Source organism: Schistocerca nitens, chromosome 7, assembly GCF_023898315.1.
Source record: "Schistocerca nitens isolate TAMUIC-IGC-003100 chromosome 7, iqSchNite1.1, whole genome shotgun sequence".
NCBI classification, from domain to species: domain Eukaryota; kingdom Metazoa; phylum Arthropoda; class Insecta; order Orthoptera; family Acrididae; genus Schistocerca; species Schistocerca nitens.
Window position 1 is genome coordinate 622,692,381 of NC_064620.1, and position 19,864 is coordinate 622,712,244.

The 19,864-nt window shown below is 42.9% G+C and overlaps 1 protein-coding gene across 2 annotated transcripts in view; it reads left to right on the top strand.

Annotated features, from left to right (window-relative positions):
* The window catches only part of LOC126195831 (uncharacterized), a 672,121-nt gene that overhangs the window by 92,530 nt on the left and 559,727 nt on the right, over positions 1–19,864 (top strand). The window lies entirely within an intron of this gene.

A 19,864-nucleotide genomic window follows, 5' to 3' on the forward strand; every position in this document is an offset into this window, starting at 1 on the left:
CCACTGCATCGCTTAGCTGCTTTCTCAGAGTCCTTTCCAGTAGTTTTGCGTTGACTCTGGAATGACCTCCCTTGTTATATCAGGGAACCGTGTAATGGCTCCAGCTTCAAAAGACAGTTTACGACATATGTGCTCTAGCAACAATAATTTCTGCTTTTGTTCCTGTTCACACTCGCTACTATATAATAACTTAGTATCGGTCTTTCCAACCACATCTTCCTAATTTCTACATCTACATCTACATACATACTCCGCAATCCACCATACGGTGCGTGGCGAAGGGTACCTCGTACCACAACTAGCATCTTCTCTCCCTGTTCCACTCCCAAACAGAACGAGGGAAAAATGACAGCCTATATGTCTCTGTACGAGCCCTAGTCTCTCTTATCTTATCTTTGTGGTCTTTCCGCGAAATATAAGTTGGCGGCAGTGAAATGTACTGCAGTCAGCCTCAAATGCTGGTTCTCTAAATTTCCTCAGTAGCGATTCACGAAAATAACCCCTCCTTTCGCCAGCCGTTGTGGCCACGCGGCTAAAGGCGCTTCAGTCTGGCACCGCGCGACCGCTACGGTCGCAGGTTCGAATCCTGCCTCGGGCATGGATGTGTGTGATGTCCTTAGGTTAGTTAGGTTTAAGTAGGGGACTGATGACCTAAGATGTTAAGTCCCATAGTGCTCAGAGCCATTTGAACCATTTGAACCCCTCCTTTCCTCTAGAGACTCCCACCCGAGTTCCTGAAGCATTTCCGTAACACTCGCGTGATGATCAAACCTACCAGTAACAAATCTAGCAGCCCGCCTCTGAATTGCTTCTGTGTCCTCCCTCAATCCGACCTGATAGCGATCCCAAACGCTCGAGCAGTACTCAAGAATAGGTCGTATTAATGTTTTATAAGCGGTCTCCTTTACAGATGAACCACATCTTCCCAAAATTCTACCAATGAACCGAACACGACTATCCGCCTTCTCCACAACTGCCATTACATGCTTGTCCCACTTCATATCGCTCTGCAATGTTACGCCCAAATATTTAATCGACGTGACTGTGTCAAGCGCTACACTACTAATGGAGTATTAAAACATTACGGGATTCTTTTTCCTATTCATCTGCATTAATTTACATTTATCTATATTTAGAGTTAGCTGCCATTTCTTACACCAATCACAAATCCTGTCCAACTAATTTTGCATCATCCTACAGTCACTCAACGGCGACACCTTCCCATACACCACAGCATCATCAGCAAACTGCTGCTATCCACCCTATCCAAAAGATCATTTATGTAGATAGAAAACAACAGCGGACCTACCACAGTTCCCTGGGGCACTCCAGATGATACCCTCACCTCCGATGAACACTCGCCATCGAGGACAACGTACTGGGTTCTATTACTTAAGAAGTCTTCGAGTCACTCACATATTTGGGAACCAATCCCATATGCTCGTACCTTAGTTAGGAGTCTGCAGTGGGGACCGAGTCAATCGCTGTCCGGAAGTCGTCAAAGGATATGGCATCCGTCTGATACCCTTCATCCATGGTTCCCAAGATATCATGTGAAAAAAGGGCGAGTTGCGTTTCGCAGGAGCGATTCTTTCTAAAGCCGTGCTGATGCATGGACAGTAACTTCTCTGTCTCAAGGAAATTCATTATATTCGAACTGAGAATATGTTCAAGAATCCTGCAACAAATCGATGTTAAGTATATTGGTCTGTAATTTTGAGGATCCGTTCTTCTACGCTTCTTATATACAGGCGTCACCTGCGCTTTTTTCCAGTCGCTCGGGACTTTACGTTGGGCAAGAGATTCACGATAACTGCAAGCTAAGTAAGGAGCCAATGCAGTAGAGTACTCTGTAAAACCGAACAGGAATCCCATCAGGACCTGGCGATTTATTTACTTTCATCCCATTCAGCTGCTTCACAACCCCAGGGATGTCTATCACTATGTCCCCCATACGGGAATCTGTACGAGACTCAAACGGCGGTATGTTTGTACGATCCTCCTGCGTGAAAGATTTCTCAAATGCTAAATTTAAAATTTCAGCTTTCGTTTTGCTGTCTTCCGTTGCCAGGCCAGACTGGTCAGTGAGTGACTAGATGGAAGCCTTCGACCCGTTTACCGATTTTACGTAAGACCAGAATTTCCTTGGGATTTCAGCAAGATCTTTTGCTAAGGTATGACGGTGGTGGTGGTTGTATGCTTCGCGCATCGCTCTTTTTACAACAGCACGAATCTCTACTAACTTTTGCCTGTCCTCATTCTCCCGATCTTTCTTGTACCGCGAGTGCAACTGTCTTTGCTTCCTGAGCATTCTCCGAATTGCGCTGTTAAACCACGGTGGGTCTTTTCCGTCCGTAACCCACTTTTTCGGCACATACTTGTTCAATGCGTGACTTACAATGTGTTTAAAATTTGCCCATAATTCTTCCACGTCCATCGTACCGGAAGTAAATGAAGTCCATTCATTTACTAAGTGGGATGCTAACAACAGCTTATCTGCTCTTTCTAGTAAGAATACTCTCCTAGCCTTCTTGACCGACTTTTTAACTTTCGTAACCATAGTCGTAATGACAACATCATGATCACTAATCCCTGTCTCAACACTGACACCGTCGATGAGGTCTGGTCTGTACGTGGCTACCAGATCTAAAATATTTCCATTACGCGTTGGCTGTCGATTTAGCTGCTCAAGACAGTTTTCGGATAATGTGTTCAAAAGTAATTCACACGACGGCTTGTCTGTATCACCTTTAATGAATCCATAGACATCCCAGTCTATACTAGGTAGGTTGAAGTCGCCTCCAACTAATATAGCATGATCCGGGTACTTCTGCGATACAGAATGTAGACTCCCTTTGAATGATTCTAGAACTGTCACGGTGGAACCTGGTGGCCGGTAATAACACCCCACAATTAACTTTATTTCCCCTAGCCCTGTTAAACGTGTGCAGATAACTTCACAATCACGCTCTACTTCGACCTCAGTAGACACAATATTTTTGTCAACTGCAGTGAAGACACCACCTCCTACGGTGGTCTTTCCGATACATGTTCAAACCCTCACTAAATATTTCAGGACATCCAATCTCAGGGTTCAGCCAGGTCTCAGTCCAGAGAATAATTTGCGCGCCACACGCTTCCTGGAGGGCAGTAAACTCAGGAACTTTATTCCGAACACTGGAAATTTACTGCAAATATCTTGATATCTGAAGTGTCTTTACACTGAGCGCGTCCCGATTTCTCTGCCTCCACGTCGACTGGTGAATGTTCATCAGGGCACCTCGCACTACTGCCTAGCCTAAAAAAACCCCATGTGCACGCCACAAGTACTCTGCTACCCGAGTAGCCGCTTCCTTTGCTCAAAGCTCTTACTCGGTTCGGTCTACCTACATTTGTCTGCCTGAAATATCTGCCACTAACGTTATTATTAATGTTATTAGTATCAGTGGAACTAGAATTAACGTCGTTAATTCCATGTCAGCACTGAACCACATTACAAATACTTCCCACATTACAGTTACTGTCATTTAATAAGTAACTAAAACGTGAAATATATACTGCACATGTTCGATGCAGGAGAGGGCTTGTAGGCCTTCACCTGATCAGATTAAATAAATAAACAAGTTTTCCTGTTATTGACTTTTGCCAAAGAAAACAAAACTGCACGCTCTATATGAACATTTTCTTTGCTTGAGGTACTGCGACTGTGAATTTCAAAGTTCATCTGGGTTTAACTTTTATCGTTAACTGAACATGCCATTAGTGAGCAAACGTTTTGGTGCGTGTGTCTAAGAATCCCGTGGTCACTGATGACGGTTCTGCGAGATGCACCCTTATCAACTATAGATAATTGTTTTATTGTTCGTTTATGTAGCAGAAGGCTTTTTTAATTCAGATGCATTGCTCTAGAAGATTATACGACAGGACAGTATTGAGTGAAAATACGGAAAGGGGGGCACCAATAGTATGTGCAAGGCAAGTATGGAAGAGCGATTCACTCTAGTATACACCTGATCACCTCATCCAGTATATTACCATTAGCCTTTTCTTCGGGCAATTGCAAGTCGTTTCAATTTGAGTGTAACCGCAAAACACCAGTTTCTGTTAGGTCAAATGTTAAGTTGTTTGCCGTAAATCAGTTCCAAACATTTTCCATTATTATCCTGGTCGTCTCTCGAGTGGCTGTGTTTGTGTTGTTCATCAGAGTACATATCTTGAAGAGTGCTACAACGTTCATGTTGAAACATTAAATGAAGGTCAACAAAAGTTCTGCTATAAGTGCAAATTTTGCAGGACACCATATTTCAAGTTACCACTCATAATTTTGTTATATTGTGGTGGCATCATTTGTTAACGTAACCTTCCATTGTCTGTTGCCAACATAATACACAAAAAATTGCAAGTGGATTGCATTTCACGCCAGACCAATTAATTTACCTTGCAGAATTTTATGATCCGTTTAATCTAAGGCGTTGGCAAGAACAGAGAAAATGTAACCTGGAAACTGTTTAGTTGTAACAGATATGTGTTTGTGACTGCATACATTGCTTTCTTTGTAGAGGATCTTTTGTAAAAGTCAAATTAAACTATTGAAAAAAGATTTTTGTTAAAATGGAGGTAAACTTATATGTAAGAAGTTAACATCGCAAAAATATTTGGAATCCTACGAAGACGTAGTTGGATTTATAATAAGGCATTACTTCTTATCTTCAGTTTTATAAATCGATGATACTACTGCATATTTCAGTCTTTCACCTAATATACTTGGATTTATTGACTGATTGCAAAGGTAACATATAGCAGTATGTTCCTCCCTTAGTTTTTAAAAATGTAATAAAATACTGTTTATTAATTTGTAGGATATTACACCCGTAGTGGAACACAATGAGAGAATAAATATTTAATGTTTATTGCTCAGCTGAGAGTATTCTGTGCAGTGACATATCGTTCATCGAAAACATCTGTAAATATTGCTAATTAATAATGATATGACACAGTTTTTATATCAGGGTAGTCAACATAGATGAGAATTTAAGTTCAATTAATCAGACATATCGGCAGAGTGTGGTTAACCGTAGGATCAGATGGGCTTAATAATAAAATTATTTTTTCCTCACACAACATATTTTTCTGACAGAACAAGTAGGGCGTCTTCCTCCTGTTTGTAATTATGGACTCAGAACTGAGGCAGCACTTCCGCTTTCCACATTAATGACGAAATTAATAATATGACTTAAGTGTCATCCAGTTATGATCATAATTTACCTAATGATATAGATATTCACAACTATTCTTACAGCTAGGTCTCTATACTAGTGCATGCTGTTGTATGTAACACACTTTTTATTACATAGATTTTCAGACTTGATTAATAAAATATGGTAATAAGCGATAGCCTCCTGCAAGTGAAAGAAACAGTTGAAAATTTCAAGTGAGTGTCTCTGTAAGTTGGTGTGTCATGACAAATCTGGAAAATTCTCCTTGTCATTTACATCTGCATCTTGAGGGTCTAGGCTTACGAGTGACTTAGTCACTCTTATAAATGACGTCATCAGTCTTATCAGTTATGTCATCATCCTTACCTGTTATAATCAGGACCTCTTTCCCACTCTCCTCCCTACTGCCACTCCCCAACAATTGCTGTCAAGCAATCACAGTGTAGTATTAAAAATGAAACAACCAATCAAAATTATAGTTGGGGGAACTAACACAACAGAGTTATTGGGGAACTAAAAACCTACACTCCCTCGCCTCCCCCTCCCCCTACCCAGTCGAAATCCAAGCTGGTGGAATTAGCTGAATAATATTAGTGGGTCTGTACTCTTGCCAATCATTACCTAGTGTTAAAATAAAATATCCAATCAAAATTTCCAAGGTCGCTGCACTAGGTCATTTGTGCTCTAGCAAAATATTAAAATGGGGCAATGGTGCATGCAATGACGATAGTTTTAACAAATAAATAGAAAAGAAACCCCAAGATGATAGTAGTAGTTCAATTGCTATATATACCCTAACACCCCTGCTCCTGTCCTACAGCCAACAAAGCCTAAAAAAAGACCACCAGCTGCATCTCTTCTGTGGTGTTCATGTAAAATAGTGGAAAAACACACACACACACACACACACACACACACACACACACACACACACACACACACACACACACACACACACACAGACCAGTATTGGAACAAAGCCTTCTCTGGTCCACTGTGCATTGTTGGCAGGTGTATGCAAGATGGCGGCAATGGCGTCATCCAAAATGGTGGCCTATAGACTTGGCAATAGCGCATGACATCATCCAAGATGGTGGCCAAGACGTCATTCAAGATGTCGGATTTTGGCGGGAAGTTTGAATTTTGTTGGGAAAGTACCACGCCCTACTCCCCCTGAAAAATGGCGGTAAGCTCAAATTCCAACAGAATAATGCATTACACCATGGTTATATCTCTTCTAAGCAAAGAAAATCGCAGGAAGATAAGCCACTTGGGCTACCTCCACTAACATAAGTCACCCGACCGCCACCTCTTCCTAGGGATTCGTGGGAAATGGAATCAGCCTGCAATGGGCTGCTGGAGAGAGTAAGGAGTGTACTTTATTTATTTTCGAACAAATTAATTATCAATGGAGTATATTTATCACAGTGATACAGAACACGGGCTCTGACTTTCTACACAGCATACAGACCTGCAAACTACTTCTAAATAACTCATCTACAATGCTCTACACACGTGCCTGCTAATTCTAAAATGTCAAAATAATGCATTGCATAGTCTACCACTCGTAAATAATGCAATACATTTGCTTCAAGAGAGCCATACAACTACTAAATTGTCAAAATAATAATCCATCCAAAACACTCTTCAAATATTCTCGCTAATTGTCAACTATCGAAATCAGGTACCAATCTTTATTTAAACAATTATAGATAGCACCACCATCCAGTGTGTTTGCCAGGAGGTCTGGACTCCAACTGACTTAGTACACACTACCACCAGCAGAGGGTACTTTCGTCTATGATGTCATCTGATGAGGCGACTACCATTATTCAAGATGGCGGCATACATTGTATTCACCACGAAGCCTAGTACATGTTGACACCAACAGAGAGCGCTACTGTGGACTTGGAATGAATTTTCGCCAATGCCACGCCCACATGGACTTGGAAGGAAATAGTTAAAATCTCCGTTACGATCGTCAACCGACCGCCACGTCCCCTTACTAATCCATGTTGTCAGGCTAACGTGCACTAACGTGTACTAACGTGTACTGAAGTGTACTAACATGCACAAACGTTTACTAACAAATGGCTCAAATGGCTCTGAGCACTATGGGACTTAACATCTATGGTCATCAGTCCCCTAGAACTTAGAACTAATTAAACCTAACTAACCTAAGGACATCACACACATCCATGCATGAGGCAGGATTCGAACCTGCGACTGTAGCGGTCACGCGGTTCCAGACTGAAGCGCCTAGAACCGCACGGCTACACCGGCTGGCGTTTACTAACATGCACAGGGCATGATGTAACCCAAAATGGTGGGGGTAAATGGCGGGGAAAGACTCCGCCTGTGCTGATCATGAGTTTTTATTTTGCAGGCAGTGTCTCCATCACCAGATCTAGGCTCCAACTGACCTAGTACCCAGTACCAGCACCAGAGGGCCCTGTCGACCCTGATATCATCTGTTTGACCGCTTTCTCTACATTGCCATTCTAACGGGACACTTCCGATGGGCGCTATTGGCATCACAGTGTCAAGCCCGCGCTCTCATACTGACGTTACAGATCATGCAATAGAAATCCGCCGACGATTCAAATGGAACACGTGGGCGCCGCTGTCCCCTGGTCCTGAACCCACCCCGGCTGCAGCTAGGCACTCCCCGCGAAGTGATGTGGCCGTCAGCTGTGAAACGACACACAGATGTCTGTTTGGAACCGCACGCATGAGGCAGCGGCATTCCCATCATACTTGACACACCTGAGAAATTCCTCTCCAAATATGTGGTCATCTAGGTGCTTTTGATGATGCGATCATACGGGAGCGAAGACCTATTTTCAAAGTGCAGATGCTCTTAGGTGGCATGCTTAATCATAACGCCATTTTCCTTGTTTAGAAATAGATCACTGTCTAAGCACAGACGGGGAGATTGTCCCAAGCACATTTAACAACATTCTCAACCTTATAGTGATGTCACATGACTATGTAAAAATAATAACCAAGTCGACCTCACGGAAATTGTATATTGCCCTTGAAACAGTTAACACCCGCTTTCTTGGTGTCTCAGCTTGTATGCACGGAAATTCTTGCCCTAACAGAATCTGTTTACTGAAACAGCGCAGAATAACGTCGAATGCAGTCTTCCTCGAGGACCTAACGAGGTACCCTCTCCATCAAGTGTTACCCCTCCTGCTTTCAACTCAGACAAACGTCCCCTCCGCTGTGTAGAGATCCCTGTATCCCAGCACCAAGGATATGAATGAATCGAGCATTATGATTGGCTCTTGTCGAATTTACCCGCCGAATTACTGATGCCGCCGGTATCGGAGCACCATCCATCTTTTCTTTCTTTCTGCAAACAGGACTTACAGCAGTAAAGTTATTTTGCACAGATCGCTAAATTGCACTCACATTAAACCCGCAAAGTTGTCTACACATCATCAAATACATACCAGACTCACATGAATATTGCAATCCAAGAACATATTCACCAGTCTAACTACAATTAAATATTATTACTACTTCCGTAACAGTCTGATACTGATCTACGTACACGTAATTTATGCTCTTCATGGTTGTGCTTCTGGAATGAATCACAGTATCTATAGCGCACATAATTTCCCACTTACAAAATCTCTCGCTGGTATCTATGTGCTGAATCTATTCATCCCTCACGATAGGACACACAGTCATCCTCTCTAGTCATGCGACAACATAAAGCATAGTACCTTTACAATGCAATATATACACATTTTACACAAGTCCAATTATCTTTTATATCTGTACAACACCCAAAAAAATTAACTTATGCCTACACTCACACCGACTATATGTCACAATGCTCCTCAGTCCAAGGGAAGCACCATCTGCCTTTTCTTTCTTTCTTCAGACGTGACATTCAGCGGCAAAGAAAACTATTTTACACTGATCGCCATATTGGACTGACAACTAAACCTCGCAAAGTGCCATACATATCAACAAATACTGAAAGACTTTTACTCAGTTACACTGCTCTCCCACTGAGGACAGAAGCTTGAATATTAGAGCATGAAACTGATATCCAACACAGCAATATATCACTGCGGTCCATGTCAAAGTAGTAAACATACAATTCATATCTTGTACCAAACAAAATCATCTCTTTTACATCATTCGTACATATACTGTGAAGATAGGCAATACTGTATATACTCCTCACAGTACTAGATATTTTCCCGCAGCTGACGATCACACTTCATCCCCCCCCCCCCCTCCAACGCATGACAGGCCACACTCAGCCAACCGAAGTCGCTCTCAGAACTGTTCTGCAAATTCGGGATCGTTTCCCCTTGGCACAAATGCGTTACTGTTTCTTCTCTGAACCTGCTTCCTTGCTTGCTCGCTTTTCTATGCACATCTCCAGGCTCAGAGATTACAAGAACACATGTATTTTCGCCATAATATTAGACCATTTTCGCGGTACTTCTCGATATCAAGCACTAGGCAACATCCTACCGATCGCTAGCGCAACATAATTCCCAACATATAGACTGGAAATTATTTCTCTACAAACCCCAAACTTTACCGATACGCAGCGTGCTGTAAACCACTGGGTAACTAGAAACAAATATAGGAAACTGATATTTCCATGCTGGTAATGTAACATGTTCCAAATCATCCCTATAATTTACAAGCCAACTAAGGTCTTTCCCATGTCTAGAGAACCGGTAAACCTGTCTTCCACATGCTAGATGCACACACCACAATCGATCTTCTCTCAACTAAATAAAGGCGCGAATTGTGCAGAAGCAGCCAATCAAACAATTTACATGGGAGGGAATAATGGTCCAGCGCAACCGCATCTGCATATAAAATCTTCTCAAATTTCCACTTGATCACTAAAGCAGTCCTACACATACTAAGTATAAGTTCGCTATTCGGACGTCTGGACGACGGCCAAGTTAACTCAGATACGTTCCTACATTCCAACAGGCCTCTGCATTCGGACGGCTGCTGCCATTAACAGGAAACGTGAATCATTCCCACCACAGGCCATGCATACACGGAATCATTCCAGAAAACTGGTCAAATATTATAATTTTATCATTACACTTACAATTAAATGTTACGATCGTAGTCTCAATTGAAGGGCATTAGACAATGAGCCGAGTATCGGAAATACACCATGCTGTCGGCAATGGCTCTGGAAATAGAAATATCACTACCTTTCTTATGACTTGACATACTCTTCCGTTTGCTATAACAGTACTCCAAGTCAAATCCATACCCTTCTTACAACTGGACATAGTCATGATAAACGATCTTCCTTTGTATGCATTCGCAGCACATTACACTTGATTACATTGAGATTCAGTTGCCATTCCCTGCACCATCGTCAATTCGTTGTAGATCCTCCTGCATTTCAGGACAATTTTTCATTGTTACAACCTCTCGATATACTACAGCATCATCCGCAAAAAGCCTCAGTGAACTTCCGCTGTTATCCCCAAGGTCATTTATGTATATTGTGAATAGCAATGGTCTACGACACTTCCCTGCGGCACACCTGAAATCACTCTTACTTCGGAACACTTCTCTCCATTGAGAATGACATGCTGCGTTCTGTTATCTAGGAACTCTTCAATCCAATCACACAACTGGTCTGATAGTCCATATGCTCTTACTTTGTTCGTCAAACGACTGTGGGGAACTGTATCAAACGCCTTGCGGAAGTCAAGAAACACGGCATCTACCTGGGAACCCGTGTCTATGGCCCTCAGTCTCGCGGACGAATAGCGCGAGCTGGGTTTCACACGATCGTCTTTTTCGAAACCCATGCTGATTCCTACAGAGAAGATTTCTAGTCTCCAGAAAAGTCATTATACTCGAACATAATACGTGTTCCAAAATTCTACAACTGATCGACGTTAGTGATATAGTTCTATAGTTCTGCACTTCTATTCGACGTCCCTTCTTGAAAACAGGGATGACCTGTGCCCTTTTCCAATCCTTTGGAACGCTACGCTCTTCTAGAGACCTACGGTACACCGCTGCAAGAAGGGGGGCAAGTTCCTTCGCGTACTCTGTGTAAAATCGAACTGGTATCCCATCAGGTCCAGCAGCCTTTCCTCTTTTGAGAGATTTTAATTGTTTCTCTATCCCTCTGTCGTCTATTTCGATAGCTGCCATTTTATCATCTGTGCGACGCTCTAGAGAAGGAACTACAGTGCAGTCTGCCTCTGTGAAACCGCTTTGGAAAAAGACATTTAGTATTTCGGCCTTTAGTCTGTCACCCTCTGTTTGAGTACCATTTTGGTCACACAGTATCTGGACATTTTGTTTTGGTCCACCTACCGTTTTGACATAAGACCAAAATTTCTTACGGTTTTCTGCCAAGTCAGTACATAGAACTTTACTTAATTCGTTGAACGCCTCTCGCATAGCGCTCTTCACACTACATTTCGCTTCGTGTAATTTTTGTTTGTCTGCAAGGCTTTGGCTGTGAAGTTCCCTTTGCTTCCGCAGCAGTTTTCTAACTCGGTTGTTGTACCACGGTGGCTCTTTTCCATCTCTTACAATCTTGCTTGGCTCATGCTCATCTAATGCATATTGTACGATGGTTTTTGAACTTTGTCCACTGATCCTCAACACTATCTGTACCTGAGATAATTTTGTGTTGAGCTGACAAGTACTCTGAATGCTTTTTGTCACTTTCGCTAAACAGAAAATTATTCCTACCTTTTTTAATATTTCTATTTAAGGCTGAAATTACCGATGCTGTAACCGCTTTATGATCGCTGACTCCCTGTTCTGCGTTAATTGTTTCAAATAGTTCGGGTCTGCTTGTCACCAGAAGGTCTAATATATTTTCGCCACGAGTCGGTTCTCTGTTTAACTGCTCAATGTAGTTTTCAGATAATGCACCAGACAGCGCTCCACATATATCTAACACCTCTAGCATAGTTATTAATTTACAATCTATCTCTATGCGTATGGGAGTCACAGAGCATTCTCGCTGTCTTAGGGTAAAATACTTTCCCGCATTGTTACTGGCCAGCCCACCCTACAGCACCGCTACCGATTTACTCTGCATCCGAGCAGAAATAGACCGCTGCACTCCACGTCTCGCGAATGAATGGAGCCCACCGAGTCCTCACCTGTCCAAGTGCATGAGATTTCTCGAGCTGCGTCCATATCGAGGAGCTTAGCACTCCTCATTGACGTATAGTGACAGATTTCAAAGTGCCGTGATGTTATAGCAGACAGTTAAGAAGAATAAGAAAAGAATGATTTTTACGAGCAATGGAGCTCCAGGGGTATGGAGTTCGACGCATTTTTACGTAAATCAGGCAAGCTATCAACTCTAAAGTATTGTTCTGGAGTCTAGGATCGGTACCTGGAAGGTATTAGTAAGAGAGAGAACATAAACACACGCACTACTAAGGCTACTACGTTCTGCACTTAAAACGGGCTATAATGTTAGATCGCGTGCGTTTCCGACCTGTCACTGGTATGGAATGTAGCGTTGTTAATATTCCATAGTGAGAAATATATTTCAAGCGCATGACATACATCCTTCTTCCCGGTTTCTCTACGGAAAACTATGTTATCGAACGGTAAAACAAAAAACAAACTACTTCCGTAAAACACTTGCCCTGTGTGATACGAGCACAATATAGCTTTGCGGAGACGTATAGCGTCCACTGTTCACGCCCGATCAAGGTTCAGAAATTATACGACGCCTACATTAGGTCTATATAAAATGATCGTCAGTAGCGGGGGATACATCCTGCAAGGAAACAGATAAACGCATAGCAGCAGCGTCCGACATGTGAAAATTACAAATCATTCCGTCACTATCTCTGTAAACAGCACATCTGACAGGCAAATGTGTACACGGGGATTGCAGCGCCTCACCAGCTCCTATCGCTAACTTAATTATGACGCTGAATTCTCGATTTTACACCCAAGATGCGACAGGGGGATCGCATAAATCAAAGTTCGTTTAGAGGAATGCCTCAAGTTTCATCATACATGAGATGGAAGTCCTCTGATGACCGACAGGTATACCGTTAACGATCGCAAGTAGACAGTGCTTTAAACCACACACAGAACACGTGGCTGTATACGAGTAGAACGCAGACTAAGTCACGCGACTGATGCATCCGGACAGAACACTGGAAAAAAACTGACCTGCAGCAACTTCTCCTTCTCTAGAATGCATCCGTCAACCATTAAATCGTACCTCGTTACAGCTCTGTCTCAATCGATCACCCCGTCCACTTTCTCTGTTATCCCTTAACACAGATGCAAGTAAGTTTAGAGGTGAATGGTTCTCTGTCCTCCTGAAAAGCACCAAATACCAGGTGTACCGGTATGAAATGAGCGTTAAGATACAAATGTGTCGATAGGGAACATTTGTTGTGAACGAGCCTTAATTTTTTTTGTTTGGTTGGTATGACATCTGTCAACGATATTTAGTATACATCAAGTCGTGAAACAAACAACATCATATGTTTTCATCGTGTTAATGGCGAATTTTGTACCAGAACGTGATGATTTGCGGAAAGCATTAATTTTTTGTTTTCATTTGAAAAAAAGAGCTGCAGAGTCGCATTGAATGCTTGAGAGACATATGGTGATCATGCTCTATCAGACGCAACATGCGAAAGATGGTTTCAACGGTTCAGAAATAATGATTTTGATGTACGAAATGAAGAACGTGGAAGACCACCAAAAATGTTCGAAGACGCCGAATTGCAAGCAATATGGGATGAAGATGATACTTTGAGTCAGAAGCAAATGACAGCAATGCTAAATGTTGCACAACAAACAATTTCTGACCGTTTGAAAGCTATGGGAATGATCCAAAAGTGTGGAAAATGGGTGCCACATGAATTGAATGAAAGACAGATGGAAAACCGAAAAACCATTTATCAAATTTTGCTTAAAAGACACGAAAGAAAATCAATTTTACATCGAATTGTTACTGGCGATGAAAACCTGATTTATTTTAAGAATCCTAAACGGGAAAAATCATGGGCTAATCCCGGACAACCATCAACATCGACTGCAAAACCAGATCGATTCGGCAAGAAGACAATGCTCTGTGTTTGGTGGGATCAGAAAGGTGTGGTGTATCATGAGCTTCTAAAACCCGGTGACACTGTGAATACTAATCGCTACAGACAACAAATGATCTATTTTAACGATGCTTTGATCGAAAAAAGACCAGAATGGGCCAGAAGACGTGGAAAAGTAATTTTTTTACACGACAATGCACCTGCACACAAAGCAAAACTGGTTCAGGATACAATCAAAACACTTGGCTGGGAGCTGCTACCTCACCCGCCGTATTCACCAGACTTGGTCCCTTCCGACTACCATTTGTTTTGATCAATGGGACACGCATTGGCTGAGTAACACTTCGATTCCTACGAAGAAGTCGAAAATTGGGTGTCTGATTGGTTTGCTTCAAAAGACGAACATTTCTATTGGCGTGGTGTCCACAAATTTCCAGAAAGGTGGTCAATACGTATAGAAAGCAGTGGTCAGTACTTTGAATAAAATGTTTTTACTTTTCAACTCAAAAATAGTGTTTCATTTTCACAAAAAAAAAAACGCTCATTTCATACCGGTGCACCTAGTACAGTAGTCAACTCACGTGTATCACTGGTACCTCAACAGACATACAGTATAATGCTGTCTCGACGGAACAAAATTGATTGCCTCCCATGTCGACGCTGACGTCACACGTCCGACCCAACTGCACTAGTGCGGCACCACAACCCTCCGACTGGCAGGTCCGGACTGCGCTGCAGACGCGTTCCAACTGACTGGCAGACCCGAACTCACGACCCGGCTGTCTCACGACAGACAACGACTGGGAAGTGAGTATATCGATACGCGGTGCTCGCGCCTCTCACGGTCAGGCGAAGCAGCAACTCAGTGACACCTGTAATTTAAATTAACGAAGTGAGGTGGAAGTACGTTAAAAACCGGGTGTTAAATACATGGTGGCGGGAGCAGGAGCCCCGCATAGCTCACACGTGTTGGCCTACTATTCAAATTCAAGCTCGGATCGTGATTACTGTTCCCTTCTTTCACGATACACCAATTCCCAGAACGTATAGCAATTTCACAAAACATGGAAACACATTGCCGGCCGAAGTGGCCGTGCAGTTCTAGGCGCTGCAGTCTGGAACCGCGAGACCGCTACGGTCGCAGGTTCGAATCCTGCCTCGGGCATGGATTTGTGTGATGTCCTTAGGTTAGTTCGGTTTAACTAGTTCTAAGTTCTAGGGGACTAATGACCTCAGAAGTTGAGTCCCATAGTGCTCAGAGCCATTTGAACCATTTTTTTGGAAACACATTACACACACCTTGTCCTCGCCACTGGGCCCTCGTGCACAATGAATCTGTAAGTCACACATGCTATTCTATTCTATTTCAAAACACGAATGATATCTCACACCCACATCTTAATTTAACATACATCCTGACCTTAAGCTTTACCAGCTGTTCTTAGCATTTCATCGTGCTCTTGTGCAACACGACTCACAGATTTACCATTACAAATCTTCACACGATATCTTAAAATATTAAAAAGATTTTTAAAATTTCACACACCTATCTTAATTTAAAACCTGTCCTGATTTCCTAACGCTGAAATAAAAGAGTATCGTTGTCGCTCACTTAAGGTGAACTCACCAACCATACCACACCTTCTTAGCGGAGCTACCCAACACGTCCACTCACCATGACGTCCGCTGCCAGAGTGCTTTAGAACAGCGCATCACCCAGCATTCTTTGTCCCCCCCCCCCACAAGTCCTCCAAAGTATCTTAAAAGAAGCTCCCCTCATACTGCTAACGTGCGGCTGGTCCCGGCGGAGGTTCGAGTCCTCCCTCGGGCATGGGTGTGTGTGTTTGTCCTTAGGATACTTTAGGTTAAGCAGTGTATAAGCTTAGGGACTGATGACCTTAGCAGTTAACTCCCATAAGATTTCACACACACTTTGTTGTGGATTGGCAAGACAGCCAACCCACTATGAGAGGAAGCCGAAATGCACGCGTTTTAGCTCACGCAGGCTGGCGTGAGGTCTGCAACAGGTCAAGGAAATGAGATTGGCAAAAAACGTACGTAGCTGCTGGAATACTTAACTTTAATCCATGATTGGTGAACATCGCTCTTGGCGGTACATGTTCTACAGCATCAATAGTAACTGGTAATGACGCCTTGCTAGGTCGTAGCAAATGACGTAGCTGAAGGCTATGCTAACTATCCTCTCGGAAAATGAGAGCGTAATTTGTCAGTGAACCATCGCTAGCAAAGTCGGCTGTACAACTGGGGCGAGTGCTAGGAAGTCTCTCTAGACCTGCCGTGTGGCGGCGCTCGGTCTGCAATCACTGATAGTGGCGACACGCGGGTCCGACGTATACTAACGGACCGCGGCCGATTTAAAGGCTACCACCTAGCAAGTGTGGTGTCTGGCAGTGACACCACACATTTGAACATTTTGCTAACGTTACTCATCTCTGCTTGACCAAGACCTGAAGTTTCGACTAGTTGTTGCTCTCTTTGGGGCACTCTTCCATCTGTCCAGCAGACGCTAGCGATTGCTGCAATACTTAAAGTGTACAAATATCTTTCTGTCTCTCTCTCTCTCTCTCTCTCTCTCTCTCTCTCTCACACACACACACACACACACACACACACACACACACACACACACACACACACACACACACACACACACACCACACGCCACACACACCACATGGGATATTGATTAAGGGAACTACACAGGAAATGTTGGCTTTACAAGGTGAAACATTAATAAATGACCATTGGTTTTGGCTTCCTTGAGTTTGCTATTACATTTACTGTTCTGACTGAGTTTACTTTTATGATTGTCATTACATTGTCTACTTAAACTTATTTCTATGAGAGGGTATAAGCAGGGACCTCTCAATGTATTCAGACAGTTCCTCTCAAACGCTTTTCCAACTACCCTGTCAAGCAGACAGTGAAAGGACCCAGCATAATGTTGATCGAGTAAAATGGGAAAAACAAATCGTCACAGCGTAAGCGAGATCTGTCTCATGTCTGCATGAAATCAAAACATTTAAAAGAACGTTTTAATCCACAATACAAGAAAAATTCCTAATAAGGTCTTTATTCCAGCCCTTTACTACTGTGGTGTAGTGCAGTGATGTAGTGTGACACGCCAGAAGTGGTGAAACCTGCTGAAGGTCTGAGGTAACGATGCGCAGTTGCGTAAGATATGTACAGGTGCCGAGACGGAAAAATAATTCCGTCGGAGCACGAAAGAAGCGAATATGCTCCCGTTTATTTAACAGACTCTGACTGAAAAGTGGGGTACCAGTTGCTTCATTCCATCTTTCTCAGCACCTTTGAAAGATTTCCCATTTTGGTATGCGAGCATATTTAACAAGCACGTCACTTCTCACTAACAGAAGCCCATCGCTGTGGGTCGCTCGTACCCACCCACTTCCAGTTGTACATTCCCTCCCACTCATTCGACCCACCTCATTGCCACTGTCTCGCTGTGCCACTGTCTCTGTTTCACAGCCACAGTATCCTCCCTTCCGTCGTACTACTATGTGTCCTCATCTCCCATTGGTCTCTCCTACTGCCTTACCTCGTTCATTCCCGCCCAGTGCTGCTGTGCCTTCTCTCTCCCCCCCCCCCCCCCCGTTGTCATTTTCATAGACTGTGTTCCTCATTGTCACTGGCTCTCACCCACTTCCGCTTTCTCTTTCTCTTTCTCTTTATTCAGTGCCCCGCCGGCACTGTCTGCTTCACAGTCAACTACGTTCCGGTGCCACTGCGTCCCCGTCTTTCTCCCATACTGCCATTGTCTCCCTCTGCCTTTCTATACCACAAACACTGTCTACTATTGTCCACCTTTTAATACTTTTCCGTCTGTTTCCCATTCTCACTGCCTCCTTCTCTCTCAAGATAAAATAGTGCAAATATGTTCACATGTCAAAGTCTTTGGGAACATTTTAAAGGTGCTGGGTAAGGTAGATTGAGGCAACTGGTTCCTCACCTTTCGGTTTACGCCGCGTTCCCTCTCTAATAGGAGCGTTTTTCCTCTGCTTCCGTTCTTTTCCCTTCCACAATGTATCAGAAGAAGTTTGTGAGCCAGTAAAATTTTTATAGGTTATTTATGTGACTTTGAAATAACGCAAAACTAATTTTACACGTCAGACCGCATTTTATGTGCACAAAATTTTTGCATGTGCTTCAATACTGCAATTTCGGGTTTCCAGAACCCTTCCGCTGATGACGGAGACATTTTACAGCATATTTTTTCCGTGCTTCTTCATTTAATAAACCATGTTTTCGCCTGATACCGGATTTTACGTGTAGATGTTGGGTAACTTTCAATCTCTGCATCTCGATAACGGATGAAGACACCGATAATATTTTCAAGGTTGTTCGAGATCGGGATGTTACAAATATGTTGCAAAAATTACACACGTTTGCTGTATATAGCCGTCTTGGAATATGCGACTCGGTTCTGGTATCCAAAAGCCATGATTTTTTTATGTTTTTCTCGCTCACGAATGAAGATTTTTGACAGCTAGAACTTGTTCTTCTAGATAAATGCCTAGACTATATAACATTAAAATTTGGGCAATTTTATGCGATTATTTGTTAGTTAGATTTCGCCTTGCACCGGATTTTACGTGCGTCATTTTTACGTCCGTATGTAGGGCATTTTTGAACCTCTGTTTGCATGACACTTGCTCTCCGAAAAGCCTTGGCAGGAATCCTCAATTTGAAAATGGCGCCTGTCTTTTGTGGAAGACGCCTACGACCGTTTGCGTGAGCAAACATCACTACACGAAATTTCTGCTTATTGATTAATTGGTTCAAATGGTTCAAATGGCTCTGAGCACTATGGGACTTAACATCTATGGTCATCAGTCCCCTAGAACTTAGAACTACTTAAACCTAACTAACCTGAGGACATCCCACAACACCCAGCCATCACGAGGCAGAGAAAATCCCTCACCCCGCCGGGAATCGAACCCGGGAACCCGGGCGTGGGAAGCGAGAACGCTACCGCACGACCACGAGATGCGGGCAATTGATTAATTTTAAGTTGAAAGTTTGAATAACTTAATTCGAATGGTAACGGAAATGTGCGTCGCTGTGAGAAACCAAGTTACAAATTTTCTATAACAACAACATTTATTTCCTAAAATTCATGAAAATACTTCTTAATCACTCACTTTACTTAATAGTACGATTCTATGGAGTTCTGCCCTGTTGTGTCGATTCCCTAAGGTCTCGACACAATGAGTGGCTAGGTGCACGCGAAACTAACGCAGACGGGCGTAAATTCTGAAACAGGAGACTGGATGAAAACTATAAAGAAAAGAAGAGAGATTTTAATATACTTAACTTTAATGTAGTCTTGTTCTTGTTGAAATACATCTCTTGCATAGTAGTAAGCAATTAGCAATGATACACATGGCGCCTTGCTAGGTAGTAGCGATGGACTAGCTGAAGGCTATTTAATCTGTCTCTCGGCAAATGAGAGGAATACTTGGTAGGTCTAGTCGCAAGCTATGTCGTCCGTACAACTGGGGCGAGGTCAAGTCCGTGTCTTGTGACCTGCCATGTGGT